The 15,521-nt window shown below is 42.6% G+C and overlaps 1 long non-coding RNA gene across 2 annotated transcripts; it reads right to left on the bottom strand.

Annotated features, from left to right (window-relative positions):
• Positions 1-3,317: 3,317 nt before the first annotated feature.
• LOC147034998 (uncharacterized) lies at positions 3,318-11,670 on the bottom strand. Of its 2 annotated transcripts, XR_015060995.1 has the most exons (4): positions 11,599-11,670; positions 5,355-11,130; positions 5,186-5,240; positions 3,318-4,986 (listed from the first exon to the last, which is right to left on the bottom strand). It is a non-coding gene; the product is annotated as an uncharacterized LOC147034998 (long non-coding RNA). The 2 variants fall into 2 exon arrangements; XR_015060994.1 differs by having other exon boundaries at positions 5,186-11,130.
• Positions 11,671-15,521: the final 3,851 nt, after the last annotated feature.

Below are 15,521 nucleotides of genomic sequence, written 5' to 3'. Positions count from 1 at the left end.
GGGCCGTCATCTGTTCTCCCCCGATGAGTGCCAGGCTTCTCTCAACCGTGGAAATGCGGTGGTGGTGTGGTTGGCGTTATGGTGACGTGGCTGGCATTTTGTGGTGGTCTTGATGGTGGTGTGGCTGGCGTTTGTGGTGGCGGTTGAGAAGCTGGTTAGGTGATTGGCGACGTGGAGAAGGTGGTGAGGCGATGTTTGCGGTTGCGGATAAAGTGGTGAGGATGGCGTGGTTGGTGAGTCGGTCCAAAATAACTATAGCAAAAGAATAAAGGCTAACTCAAAGATCACAGCCCTGCCCACATGGATAAATCCCATTAAACAACGGTGGGGAAATCTAACTGAACACGGACTTATCGGCATAACTGAACTAAGGACCTATAAGGTGTTCTGCGAATTTCCACAGCCGTAACTATATATATATATATATATATATATATATATATATATACATACACACACATACACATCAGGACACAACATAACAAAAGGAACAGCATGAGATAGGGGAAACAACAACAGCAGCAGGGTGGGGGGAGAAAGTAATCTGAGATGGACAAACAAGGGCTGCAGGTAACGATGAGGGGTAAGAGAAAATGCAAAGGATGGACAACATGGATACCAAAGTAAAATTGTGTTTGACCAGTTTGTGATTTTGTCAAGGTCTGAAGAGAGGGAAGAGGCTGCTGTCTGTCTGTCTGTAAGATGAGAGATGTCATGGCAGAGAGTGGACTCATTAGCCAAGTGATAGAGGATTTTCCAGAGTCGGTGAGATAATTGATGAAAATTAAGAATAATACGGGGCCTGGTGGAACACTGCCTCATGGTACTCCAGCCCTGATAGGGAGAGGAGATGAAAGGGTTCCGTTGAGAAACATGTGTTGATGACGAGAATGAGAAGTCAGAAATCCAAGAGTGGAGTTTCCCTTGGATTCCATAGGCAGACAGTTTGGAGAGCAGGGCAAGATGCTAGACTACATCAACAGCTCGAGATATGTCCAGAGAGATGGCTCTGATCTTATGTCTGATATTGAGCGCCTCCACCATTGTTGGGAGAGTAGCGGCAGCATGTTCAAGGTAGAGTGACCAGGTCTGAATCCGAATTGATGAGTTGAGGCTGTTCCAGGAAAGGAATGATTTCATATCAACTGCGATGATGGATTCTATGACTTTGCTGATGATTGGAAGTAAGCGAATTTGTCTTTTGTAAAGGAAATCTGTTTTTGTACCCTTTTTTATGTATTGCTGTGATGTTGGTTGATTTCCAAGCGAATGGAAGATGACCTAGGGTAAAAATGACAGGGTGAAAAGGGCAGAGAGAGAGAGAGAGAGAGAGAGGAAGTGCAAGAGCAGCAGAGCGGGTTTTTAGGACATGTGAGATGATGCCATCCGGTCCGGTTGCAGAGTTAGAGTTGAGGTTTGCAAGAAACTTTTTCAGGTGCAAAAGACACAGAATTGAGGAGGAGTTGAATACAACTGGGAAGGGTAGTTGAAAGAGAGATAGAGAGGCAAGATTTTGAAGCAAACGCATAATTGAGGCATTTGGCCTTCGGCCTTCTCTTGGGCGGAGTCGGCTCTGGTGCCATTTGAAGTGAGGGAAGGGAGGAAGGGCGGCATACACCAGAGACTGACTTGACAAGGCGCCACCAGGTTTTCAAGGAGGGAGACAAGGTTTGAAAGCTCATTCGTGAGATTGGACAGATGTTTTCTGGCTCTCTTGAGAGTAGACACACACTTGTTGTAGGCTTTGTGGAATGATCTGAGGTTGCCTTCGGTTGGATTTGCCTTTCAAGAGAAGAAAGCAAGTTGTTTTAAAGCAACTGCCTCACCACAGGATTCAGAGTATTGTTGCGGGTCAGGGACCGGTAGCGAGAACGTCCGTTAGGTGGGGAAAGTTACGTCGATTCCCACCGGATTCCCCGGAATTGTAGGCCGTCGCTCTGGATAATTCCGTGACGCGGCGGGTCACTTAGCCGACCGTGGACGCCAATACCTCCACCGCGTAGCGTAGGGTCTTTTTGTCTCGAACCAATTTACCTAATTAACCCCGTGGTGTCGTCTACCGGAGAACCACGCCCTCGGAACGTCTTGCCCGAACCGGATCACTCTTTGAACGACCAACTACCTTTCCGGTTCGGATGCAGCCGAGCGGAACTACCAAGAACGTACCGGCTTGGATGAACAGATTATCGGGGATAAAGACCCGGCTAAACTCAGATCCGAAACATGCTGGGCCAATGAAGGAAAAGACGAAAACGAACTGGGGACATTTCTAATAATGGTTTATTTACAATAAAGCGAGGAAAGTTATGTGGTACAGGTAACAGGTTTATTGGGGTGTTATGCAGGGGAAAGAAAGAAGCGTAGTGTAACAATTTTGCAGCAACCTATAAAACAGACACAGAGCAGAGTTGTCACGAGAATACAGGCAAGATTTACAAGGTTCGAATAATTTATACAGTTCTACTTAATGGACGGCGCCACACACTCAGACACACACTCGGACAAAATAAACCCAGTTGAAGGCAAGGGACTTTTGCAGCCAGGGAGGTGAGCTGAGGTCGCAGTTCTTTCGAGTACCTGAGTCTCGGGGAAAGGAATGCTCCATGGTGCGGCACCTGCCAACAATCGTGCAGTCACATACACAGCCGCCCGTGTGGAGTTCGGGTTCGTGGAGGAGCTCGAGTGGGTCGGGACCAGTAGTCGGGCCGTTGGGGCGAGACGTGAGCAGAGCCAAGCAGCGGGAACCCCCTCATTTCCAACCAACTACAACCTCCAAGCACTCACTAACAAATTCTCCGACCTCCAAGCACTCACTAACAAATTATCCGACCTCCAAGTACTCACTAATGAATTATCCAACCTCCAAGTACTCACTAACGAATTCCCAGACCTCCAAGCACAGAATGAACGACCCCCAAAGAACTCAAGACTGAGGTTGGTGTCATAATTTATCTCCCAGCCAAGGACTCTACGCTGAGGATCGCTTCGTAATTCATAGATCTCTCTCAGCGCTGAGGGGCCTTGGTGAAGCCGACGCCACTGTCTGGCCTGATTGGACAGGGCCTCCATGGGTCCGCCCTTTCTGGGCAGGGTTTCGGCCATGAGTGAGAATTGTCACACACTGTCAGAATTTTTCTCATAAATAAATAAATACAATGATGGTAATTTCTTGTCTCAAGTGTAAAAAGAAAACTTCGACTAAAAATATCTCATACGTGAAAAGTAAAAATAATAGAACTATACAAAAGGGGATATGTTTGGTGTGTGCACTAAAAAGAGTAAATTCATTCATAAACATGCAGGAATTATACCAAAGTTTTCATCAGAAAGCAAGTTTACAAAAACTGGAATTCTGGGGGGAATTACACCTTCCAGGATATTCTTTTTGTGGTCCAGGAACAAACTTGGACAAAAGATTAGATGAAGCTGACAATCCTAAACCCTGGTCCAAACCAAAAAATAGGGTTGATGAAGTGTGTGTGAACCATGATATTGATTATGGGAATAGCACGACATTGGATGAAAAACACGAAGCCCAGAGAGAAATGTATAATTTGTCTGATATGAAATCCAATGTAGAGAGAAAAAGTTGATTGGTTTATTGTGAAGATGATCAGCACTAAATTTAAATTGCAGTTTGGTAAACAAAAAAACCGATTAAACTCTAATGTCATGAATGACGTAAGCCAATAATCACAAAGTTTAAAAGAAGGAAGGTTTATTCCAAAGGGGTTTATTTCATATGGTCGTAAGAGGCGACCAGGGTTGCGTCAGGAAGGGCATCCGGCGTAAAACTTGTGCCAAATCATTGTGCGGATCATAACGGATGATCCACTGTGGCGACCCCTAACAGGAGCAGCCGAAAGAAGAAGAAGAAGAGGATTATTTCATATGGTCTGCTGACTTAATTGAACTAAAAAATGATAAAGAAAACAAATACAATTCAACCATTATTGAGTTGAGGAGTAGATATGCGTGGGTTGTTACTTTTAATACCAAAAGAGGTAATACTCTCATGTTCGTCTTCAATGGGATATTTAGTAAAAGTATAAGAAAACTAATGAAATTATGGACTGATGAAGGAACAGAGTTCTATCACAAAATATTTATGAATTTTGTAAAAGATAATGGTATTACATGATACAGCACTTTTAATGAAGGAAAGGCAGTTGTTATTGAGCGTTTCAATTGCACTTTGAGAGAGACTATATAAAAAAATTCACTCAACTCAGTCATTCTCATTGGGTATCTTTAATTAAGGACATTGTAGATAATTACAATAATACAGTTCTTTCTCGACAAAAGAAAAACCAGCAGAATTATTTACTGAATTAGAATATGAAAAGGAGATAAATCTGAGAAAGCCAAAGTTTAAGGTTGAGGATATCGTAAGAATATATCAGTGGAAATCACACTTTGAGAAAGGTGATACAAAGAGATGGAGTAATTAATTTTTAAATTGTTGATGTTTCAGACAGAGTTCCTTGGACTTACAAATTGTATGATTTAAAGGGAGAAGAGATTTTAGGTTCATTTTATTCACAGGAATTACAAAAGACAAAGATGATAAAAAAAATTTAAAAATAAATAATTGAAAGAATTCAGTCTACCCCCTTTGTCTCTGCCTGCATGCCATGCACCACATGCCACATGCCACATCACACACACACACACACACCACATCAACCCTCTCCCCCTGTGCACCCCTCATCCTTGTCTCACCCCCTCCCTCCACCCTCCACCCTCCCCCACACATACATGGGGAGGGGGTGACAGGGGTGGGGAGTGCACTTTCCTTTTTTTTTTTTCCTCCTTTGTCCTTCTTTTATAATTAAGAATTCAATAATTAGAAACAAAACAAATGTAATTCGTGCTTATTAAAACATACCTTATATTATACATTAAAATATCTGCAGCAGATTTTATTATATAATATTGGTTTGAGTGAAAGAGTAAGTGGTCTTGAACCATCTGAGTGCTTCTCTCCTATCAAAATACACACAGGCATTGATATTGTAATCGGTCTCAATTGTCGATAAATCCTTACTCTGACCCATACATCATACATATAAATGTATTGAGAAGAGAATGTTAGTCATCTCCAGCATCCTTCATCAGCACCATCTCCAGAACAAATTTAACATATATTAATTGGTATCGGTGAGAGAGATGACCAATTAATTACCTTGGGTAGTTTCTGTTGGATGATTGGCACAAGAGGCGACACGTCATGTTTGATGCTGGAAGAGAACAGACGCACAGGTTCAAGAAAACGGACACACAGACACTGGAACACCTCTTGCATTCACATCCCATTTAACACCAGAGTGTTTAATTGTTTAAAATTAAAATACCTTTGACATAATTCTTCAGACAACGTTGAAATATGTGAATTTGTTAGTTAAATAATGTGAGGCTTCCATCTCGGAGCTTCCAGTCATTGAACCAATTATTCAAATGTTTGCGAAAATTCTGATGAATGAACTGAACTTCGCTAAAGACTTCATTAAGAGTTTCCGACTGCTTGTGAAGTTCATTGGCTTCACAATTCACCTCTTCCATCAGTGAGTTTGAAATGCTGTAATGAAAAGAAAGCTAAATAATTAATCATTTACAAGGCTTTCATTAACGGTTTAATGGTGTTTTTAAAAATTCTGTCTGAAACTTACCAATGTTGTGAAATGAAATCCTTGTCCTCCACATCAGAAGGTAACTGAAAGCTTGAGTAAAACAAGTTGTCGCTCATCTGCCTGTATCAAGAGCACAGATCCTGTGGAACTCTAAATCCTCTCAGCTTTTGATGAATTAAAAGGGGTATTTTAGGGAAAATTTGTATAATAATGGGTGGGGTTGAAATACAGGAAAGAGAAGAATGGAGAGGAAGTCTGGGAAACCAGCCATGTTTTGGCAAGACATTTCTCAAGAGATAAAAGTGAAAATTGAATTAATGCGAAGATGTTGAGATTAGGTTGAGAATGCTGCACACAAGAGGTTAGACTATGGTGGGTGTCTCTCTCACTCATAAACACACAAGTAGGATAAGAATGTTGATTTTGAGATAAAGCTCGACAGGGAGCAAATGTGAGTGAGCGACGAGCGTCAGCGAGTGTCTGTTGAGTGGTTGTCTCACAATAAACATTCTTGACAATTAAAGGTGAGCGGACAGACAAACAAATGGAAGTGATCAACATACTTGTCAAAAACAATTGACAAGTAACAAACACAGACTGACAAACAGACAGACAGACAGATGGATCTTCACCAAATATAATCCGTTCGTCCTTGTCACGCATCCAATCTGTCCACCAAATTTCATCTGAATCCATCCATAGCATTTTTGAGATATCCTGCTCACATACACAGATAGGGGTAAAAACAACCTCCATTCAGCTTCAGTGGCTGAGGTAATAATGAAGCGAAACAATTCGTTTAACACATTATAACTGGGCTGACAGGATAGCCTTGAGTTATGCACATTCGCCTTTAAGCCGTCTCACCTGGGTTTGAATCCAGACCCAGCTATAAACTGTTATCCTGGTGTTTCGCAGGCAGTTTAATTCATAAACATGTGTGCTGTCCCTTGGATGGACGTTAAACCGGAGTCCAATTTGCCGACATTAGTTGGACATTAAAGACCCCACGGTATCTTTCGTGAAGAGTAGATGAACTATCACCAGCTTCTTGGCCAAACTCCAAATTCCCGCCCTAATTACTGCTAGGAAGGCAACGGCAAACCACCCAGCATAACCCTTGCCAAGAAGCTGCTTCAGCAGTGCTGGACCTGCCTTCGAGCAGAACATCAGAATACAAATAATTGTTGTGGCGGTAAAACCCACCGAGCCATAAAAAATGGCGACCTAGAACGGTTCGTCATGCTCTATGAGGGAGGGGTTTTGTCTAAAATGCTAATCATACCACCAAATCTGTCCCTCAGAGTGATATTTATATACCGTACGGTTTTTACGATCATGCTTACTATAAAAACTCAAACGAAACTCATTCATTTGTGTCATTGAGAAAAGGGGGAAGTGTGAACAAAGAACATGGAAACATTTTATAGACAAACTTATTCAACATTCGGAAATATGCCCCTGGGTATTGTACGGATGGAAGAGGCTTAAGTAAACTAATCCTAAAGCAATCCTGAATGGACCCTCAAGCACACCAAAGTAGATGGACCAGGAAAAGGCCAAGACAGAAATTTCAGTTACCGCCCATGTGGCACTGTGTGGTTCTTTTCGGAGCCGATGGTTCCACAGCCCGGTCAGGCGGGTTCATCGCACACCCATTCTCGTGCAGACGAGAGATGGAAACGAAACAATTGTGCCAGCCCAGAAACTTGGCTATCTTTGCCACATGTACTGGGCTTGATTCTCACCGGATCCACACATGACCTCTCACGCAACTCATGCGAGGCAACCGGAGTGGGACTGGGACAACCGAACTGAGACTAGGACAACTGGACTGGGACAAGGACAAGGAACCCTCACCGTGTCGTCCCATGCCTTATATAGGCAACAGGATGCCCTGCCCTCTGACATGGCCTTGCCATGTATGTCCCATATGACACCGATTAGTGGTTTGGCCATAAATCTCAGGGAAATCCCTCCCCTGAGCCTCTCAACACTTTCCGAATGTTCGAGACTTGCACAATCACGCCAAAATTAGCACCCTCTCGGTGTTGCAAGGCTGGATTTCCCGATAAAGCACATATACGACAGTTTACAAAGGATAGAGCATTAAAAAGTAGTTTGAGGGAGAAGCGGCTTTAGATACAAATATTAGGGAGATACAAACATTCTCCACAAATATCGATACAAATTCCTTTTTCACAATTAAATTACCTTACTGATGCGATAATACATGTATGAAGGAGTTTTATTAATTCACCCTGGGAATTCTTCCACAAAAATCTGCTCTCTCTTATGCACAGATCCATCCCATCATGTCTTCAGTTATCCTACCCTTCTTCAAATGGCACCACAGCCTACTCCAATTATGAGAATGTTCCATGCCTGAATACTGTGTTTGCTTCCAAATCTTGTGTCCCCAACCCCTCGCTTTCTGTACCCACCCAACCCAGTCACACCCAACTGCTCCTAGACTCGGTGTATTTTGCATCTGCGAAGATGGAGAAGTTTCTAGCAACCCTCGACTTTGATTCTGCAACTGGACCAGACGGTATCAGCTCAACTATCTTTGAAACCGACTCTGCTGCTCTTGCCCATCCTCTCTATGCTTTTTTCACCCTATCGTTTGCCCGAAGTCATCTGTCATCTCCGATATGCTTGGAAATCGGTCAATATCACTGTCAAGCATAAAAATGGTCCAAAAACCGATCCCCTTAACTACGGACGTATTCGTTTATACTTACAACAGGTTTCCACAGGGCTCATGCAGTCCTCCATCAACCCCCTTCTGGTGAAACTCCCAAAATCCAGAATCGTTGCTCATTTCCACTCATTTTTTCCACTTTTACCCTGTCTGTGGAACCAACTTCCACATTCTCTTCAATCTCATTCTTCCATCAGTATTCAAACTATTGACCACCATGTTAGATCATCCCCAACCAAAACCATGATATTTTGTACCTCTGTTCCACCCCATAACCTCTCTCCCAAGCCCACCTTCATCCAATTGTCGAGTTTCTCCATTCCTGAGAGTTTAATTCTGCATCCATCTTGTCCATCCCATATGTCATCCCCGACTCCTCATTCCTACCCATGCTCATTATTTGTCCAAGTCTCCCTGCACTTTGTCCTTCAACCCTGCAGTTGATGTTTCCCCACTCCCTCTACTGCTGCTTTTATTATGTTGCGTTCTGATCCATTCAGTGTACCAGCTCTTCAGTTGAGGTTATAACCATCTCTAAGCGTGGTGTTGGCTTCGTGGTTAGGGTGGCGGCTTGGGATCTGAGGGTCCTGAGTTCAAGCCCCGTTGGCCGCTGAATTAAAATACACCAGGAGGTTGACTCAGCTTGTCATCCTTCCGAGGTCGGCAAAATGAGTACCAGTGTATTCGTAAAATGGGCACTGCAACAGCGGCATCGCCGCGTCCCAACCGATGATGCAACCAGCAGCCACAGGCTGCCCTCGATAGAGATAACCATCTCAAAATATAAATTGGCAAAAAATTCTGAGAAGAGATCACTTTCCTAGCTACCACAATAAATATTCACCTTACATTCATTTTCTGGCACGTGAGCTGGATCACTGGATGTTTCAGATAGCATTTGCAGTGACTCACAACATGCTTTGAAGAGAGAAATAGTTATTCCCTTTGTATACAAAGGGAATAACTTTTTAAGCTATAGAATAATCTTAACTACTTGAAGCCATTTCCACTACAATACCTTATAACTGCAATTATTTTTTTATCTTTATCATGTTGTACATTGGTAAAGGTAACCTCAGTGTTGAAACAATGTTCATCTGGTGTTGAAACAATGCAGAATTCCAATGTACATCCAAGATGAACACCACCCTTCACATATGTCATATTTTGTTTTTAGGAGACGAAAAACAAAATATGACAATGCAATTGAAAACCCAGAATACGATATTCCATGTAATTTCACCCCCCGGGACCTTTTCCTGGCTGAGGGTGAACAATTAGCCATCACCGCCGCACCTCAGCACAGAGTGCCATTTCCTGTGTGTTTTATTTTTAACGGCGATGGGCCCACTTCACACAGAAGCAACAAAGGCTTCATTGGTTTTACTGCAGCCTTCAGGAGGCTTCTTGAACTGAAATGGAGAGAGGACAACATGATGACTGCAACCTAAACATCACAACAACTTGTGGAACAATAAATATCTCATCTATCTGTATATAAAAAAGAGCTTGGTCTTTGCTTGCGTCCGTCCTTCCTTCCTTCCGTCCGTCGATCTATCCAGCCGTGTGATTATATGTCTATTATGTATGAACTATTGGAATGTACCTTTCGACCATTTCGACTACTGAGACCCCTTAGACCTATGAAGACCCTCTAAGACTCTGAGTACCCAAAATACCTAAAAGGCCCACCAAGACCCCAAGACCCTGAGGACCCCAAAGACCTAAAACACCCAAAAGACCCTGAAGACTCCACCATTTACAGAACAGTATTCCTGTCCCCCATGTTTTCCAGTGGAGTGATGTGTTTTGAATTATATGTCGTGTGTATGTTTTGGCTTCATGCAAATATCTTCATGGGGTTTGGTTTTTTGGCCTACACACAGCTGTCAGTTGTCTCTACACCACCCAAATAAAGGTAAGTGCCAGAAGAACATGTTGCCAAAAAAAAAACTCACCTGTAGGGCAGGTACTCTGCAAGTTCATCCTGAACTCGCAGGTACGAGAGTGCTTCGGGAGAGGGATGGAGGAATTCATGGAGAAATAATCATGAGGAGTGGGACAAATGCAGAAGAAGATGTGATGAACAAATATTCATTCATAACATAAGTGAGCATAAAGGGAATTTCGAAATGACGTATGAACGCAAAAGACTCTTTTTGTGAGTGCATTTTCCGTGATTCATTTCCACTTGATGGTGCGCATTTAAACTGTTATTTTTAGATTGTAGGGTGAAATCTGTAAGTCTCAAATGATGTATGTAAAATAGTTTTCAGGATTTTCATGAAAGAGTGGAAATTTCAAAATGGACAAAGACCAGCACATCTGTCCAGCCGTGTGACTATATGTCGATTATATTTGAACGATTGGAATGTACCTTTCAAAAATTTGGTAACCAGCACACAATTTTGATCTGCCAAATCTTTTATATTGCTTATATTGCATCACCCATGATGTCGAGGCTTGTGGAGGAACCGAAATACCACGTAGTTCTTCAACAAAGGTTGATTCAGAGACAATTCCACATCCATCTGTGTGGGGATGTGGAGAAAATTGTGTTAATTAAAAAGGCTTTAAACAACGGCTTTTTATGTCAACAGGTACGTTTCACCTGATTGTGTTTCATTCAGGGAATGATTGGAGATATTCAATGACTCTCGATCGAATGTCTCTCGATGTCAAAAAAAACACACCTTCGTCCATTCTTCTGATTTACTCCAACAGATTCCTTTATTTGAAGAGAGTGTGGCTAAACTTGCAGGACGTCATCAGTGGTCTCTGCCTTCGCATATCGTTCTAGAAAATGTCATGATGCATAAATTGATTTTATCTCATTCCTCTCATTAACTCATCATCATTTAATAAAAACTGAACTACAATTGTGAGGATGTTGCACTGCAGAAACAATGGCTTAAACAGATAATTGATTTAAATTTGAATGTTCCTGCTTGTAAGGCTTTTCAAGGAGTAAACTGAATCATGCAATTTTGCTCTGAGAAAAGCTAGTAAAATGAAAAGTGCAAAATAAAGGTTATTGCAGGTGTAGAATGGTGCGCATGTTACCTAAACTTAAAAAAAATAGCAACTGAACTCTTAATTAGGACCCATAACTCTGCACTGAAACCAGGACCATATCTGCTCAATAACTGGAAATAATTTCATGTTTTATCATTGCCTTGTTCATCAAAGTTGATCAAATTTGTTTGTATATTGCTTGTTTCTCAAGGCTCAGCATTATATATTCAGGTCTGTTTATTAGCTCACCTGGAATGCAGTTGCAGGGAGCTTGTGGGATGGCGCGTCGTCCGTCCGTAACCACTTTCAACTTCTTCTCTGAAATGATGCACACGATTTTGATGGAACTTGACCACAATCTTCATCACTCGGTGTGTACCAACGTTTTTTCACGGCATTAAAAAAAAATCAGCTCCAAAGGGGGTCTACAGGGGGTTTCCCCCCAAAATAGGTATTTGCTTTCTTCTCCGAAACTACACACACAATTTCGATGAAACTTGTCAACCACCTTCATCACCCATGATGTACCAAAGTTTGTTCACACCATTAAAAAAAATTGGGTCGAAGGAGGTATACGGTGGGGTTGCCCTCAAAAATATGTATTTGCTTTCATCTCTGAAACTACACACACAAATCCAATGAAACGTGTCCACAACCTTCATCATCCATGATGTACCAAAGTATGTTCACACCACTAAAAAACAAATCCAGAGGTATTTACTTTCTTCTCTGTTCCATATTTTGTGGGTCATCCACACCTATCAGTGGTTCCCTGGTTTTCTTATCGAGCCACGACCAGGTGAGTGCCCAGGGGTATTGGCCCTACATTTTATACAGTGTTGAGGCTTGTGGAGGAGCTATTCGTGGAGAAGCTGGGATACAGAACAGAGTAGAACACAATATAATTTTAAAAAACAGCATAAAGAAAGGGGGTACACCAACAGCCTTGTTTGAGGGACAAAGAAAGATACAAATAAAGAAGCGACAAAGGGAAAATGCAAGCAAAGGGAGGAAATAGGGGATGGCCAAGATGGACACAGCCGCAAACTCTCAATCAGAGAAGTGGAAAGAAAAATATAAACCCGGAAAGAGGTCAGCTTGGGTTGCATTGATGGAAGTAGAAAAGATCATTGTGGATGGGGGATGACCTGAGATGGTGGTGAACAGTTTTCTTGAAGCCCTGGATCGAATAATAAGATTGAAGAGACTGAGGAAGTTGGTTCTACAGGTGGTTAAAAAACAGAGGAACGAATGAATGAAGGTGAGCAGTAAGTCTGGATTTGGGGGGTTGGGGGACAGAGCACAGAAAGGGCAGAGGGTGCAAGACCAGAAAGGAGGTGTGGAAGACACAGAGTCCACCAATCTGTCTATGATGTGAAAGTGATGGGCCCACAGACAGCTTTTTTGCATGAGATTCCAGTGATGTTTTTAAGGCCTTGGTATGCACAGCATCAAGCTGATCAAAGTCTCAGGAAAAGCAAGGGTTTAATATCAACTGTGATGATGGATTCCACCTCTTGTTTGGCAGTGTATCGCACCATTCTCCAAACAGTGACAACTCCATCTACATCTCTCTCTCTCCGACAAAATGGACCAACTTTTAACCATTCATACCAACTCTCTCTTCCTCATGTGTGGGAATTTTAATTGTCACCATGCACATTCGCTGGGTTTTGATTCCTCTTTCACCAGCCATGGCACTTCAAAGGATTTCTGTGACTCCATGGGACTGACTCAATCTGTGAACATTCCCACTCAGATTTATCCCAATGGCAAATCCTCCCCTCTGGACTTGGTGATGACAAGCTTCCCTGCAAATGTCTCCTGCTCTTCCTCTGCTCCAATTGGTTCATGTGATCATATACTTGTGAGAGTCAACATCTCTCTGTCAATTCTCAGAGAGCTGCCTCAATGCGGGTGAGACTCCAGTTCATTCGGGCAGATTGGCAGGGACTGCAAGCAACCATCTCTCTTCGAGACTGCTTTCCCATATCGACTGCTATGAACTCAGCCTGGGAATTTTGCCTCAAAAACCTGCTCTCTCTTATGCACAGATTCATTCCATCTCATCTTCATTCATCCACTCCTTCTCCCCACCCATAGTACAATTAATTATGTTGAGGCAGTTGCTCTGAAACAACTCGGCCTTCTCTCTTCCTGGAAGACAAATCCGACCGAAGGCAATCTCAGTGCATTCCAAAATGGCCACAAAAAATCTGTATCCACCCTCAGGAGAGCGAGAAAACATCTGCCAACCTCAAGCTTGAACTTTCAAACTCGTCTCCCTCCTCTAAAACCTGGTGGCACCTTGTTAAATTTATCTCGAGAGTGTTCTCCCTTTCCGTTCCTCCCCTCACTTCGAATGGCCAACAGCCAACTCCGCTTGTGAGAAGTTCAAATGACTCAATTGTATTTTCTTCCAAATCCTTTGTCTCCAACCTCTCACTCTCTGTATCCACCCTTCCCAGTTTGAACCAACTGCTCCTGGACTCTGTATCTTTTGCACCTGAGAAGGTGGACAAGTTTTTGTCAACCCTCGACTCTGATTCTGACTCTGCCACTGGACCAGACGGCATCAGCTAACGTATCCTAAAATCCTTCTCTGGTGTTCTTGCACATCTCTCTCTGCCCTTTTCACCCCATCGTTTAACCTTGGTCATGTTTCATCTGCTTATAAATCAGCCAACAAGACTGCATTACTTCAAAATCTTTTATGAGGTCTCGCAACTAAGTTATGAATCACTATCGTAAAATGGTCAGCTATAAGGTTGGAATCGATTTGATTTTTCAAAAAAAATTGTTCTCAAGCACAGCGTATTTCCTCAAACGTTTCTTCACCATTTATTTCAGCCTCCACATTAGAAATGTTTCCCCTGGTCATAAAAAGGTGCAACAACTGATCGACTTAATTACAGACCCATCAGCTTACTTCTACTAATCAGCATGGTCATGGAATCCATCATCGCAGTTGATATGAAATCCTTCCTTTTCTCGAACAACCTCATCTAAGACAAAGTCACTCTACCCTGGACATGCTGCTTCAACCCAACAATGGATGAAAGACCTCTACGTCAGGCATGAGATCAGGACATATCTCGTGCTCGATTATAGTCTGACATCCCAATTTTTTCTCCAAACACTCTGCCTATGGCAACCAAGGCCAACTCCATACCAAGCTTACTGACTTACTCCACTCGCTTAGCAAACATATAGATCTCAATGGAATCCTTTCATCTCCTCTCCTTGTCAAGGATGGAGTGCCCCAAGGCAGTGTTCTGGCTCTCGTCCTATTCCTAATCTTCGTCAATGATCTCTCTGACTCTCTGGAAAATCCCCTTTATCTATTTTCTAATGACGTCACCCTCTGCCATGATATCCCTTATCCTTCAGACAGGCAGGTTGTAGCCTCTTCACTCTCTTCAGACCTTGACAAAATCACTAGCTGGTCAAACATTTGGAGTATCTCTTTGAATCCTCACAAATCTCAATCTCAATCTCTCTCTGTCTCTATCTCTTTCTCCAAACCCTCCCATCTACTTTTTAAACAATCTTCTTGAAGAAGTTCAGTTACAAACTCCTGGGTCTTCCCATCAGCCGTGATCTTTCTTGGGCAAACCACATTTCAAATTTGGCTTCCAAAGCCAGTCGCTGTCTGAGCATCCTCTTTCATTCAAAGTCCTTCCTTTGCACTCCTGAACAATACACCCACATGGCCTTCATCCACAGCTTGATAGAGTGGGAATGCTGCTCTCCCCTCTGGGCTGGTTCCCCAGCCTCACACCTTGATCAGCTTGACGCCATTGAAACCAAGGCCATTGAAACCAAGGTGCTGAGTGCATGACAAGGGTCCTCAAAAGGCTAATCATGGTCCAATTTAGCTTCTAAATTACTTCTGAGTTAATCCCCTCCAATGTTCTTCTATTCTCTCTGCCCCTAATTATGTGTTAATGGCCTCTGGCATTTATCCATTCACACCATCTTGATAAATTATACATGCCGGAAGGGATTACTGCAGGAGGTGATTAACATGGCTGGCTTGATGGTGTGTAAAAACACGGAGGAAAATGTTTTCCCTGGTCATATCTTGTTTCAATGTCATTGTGAAGAGTAACTTCGCTGGATTGATTTGATTTCATTATCATTGATATTTGACAGTGATACTGATTTTTAGC

This window comes from Eptatretus burgeri, chromosome 1 (genome assembly GCF_056783735.1).
Source record: "Eptatretus burgeri isolate ZD-2024b chromosome 1, Ebu_testis_v1, whole genome shotgun sequence".
Classification (NCBI taxonomy): domain Eukaryota; kingdom Metazoa; phylum Chordata; class Myxini; order Myxiniformes; family Myxinidae; genus Eptatretus; species Eptatretus burgeri.
This window is presented reverse-complemented; position numbering and strand designations above follow the sequence as displayed.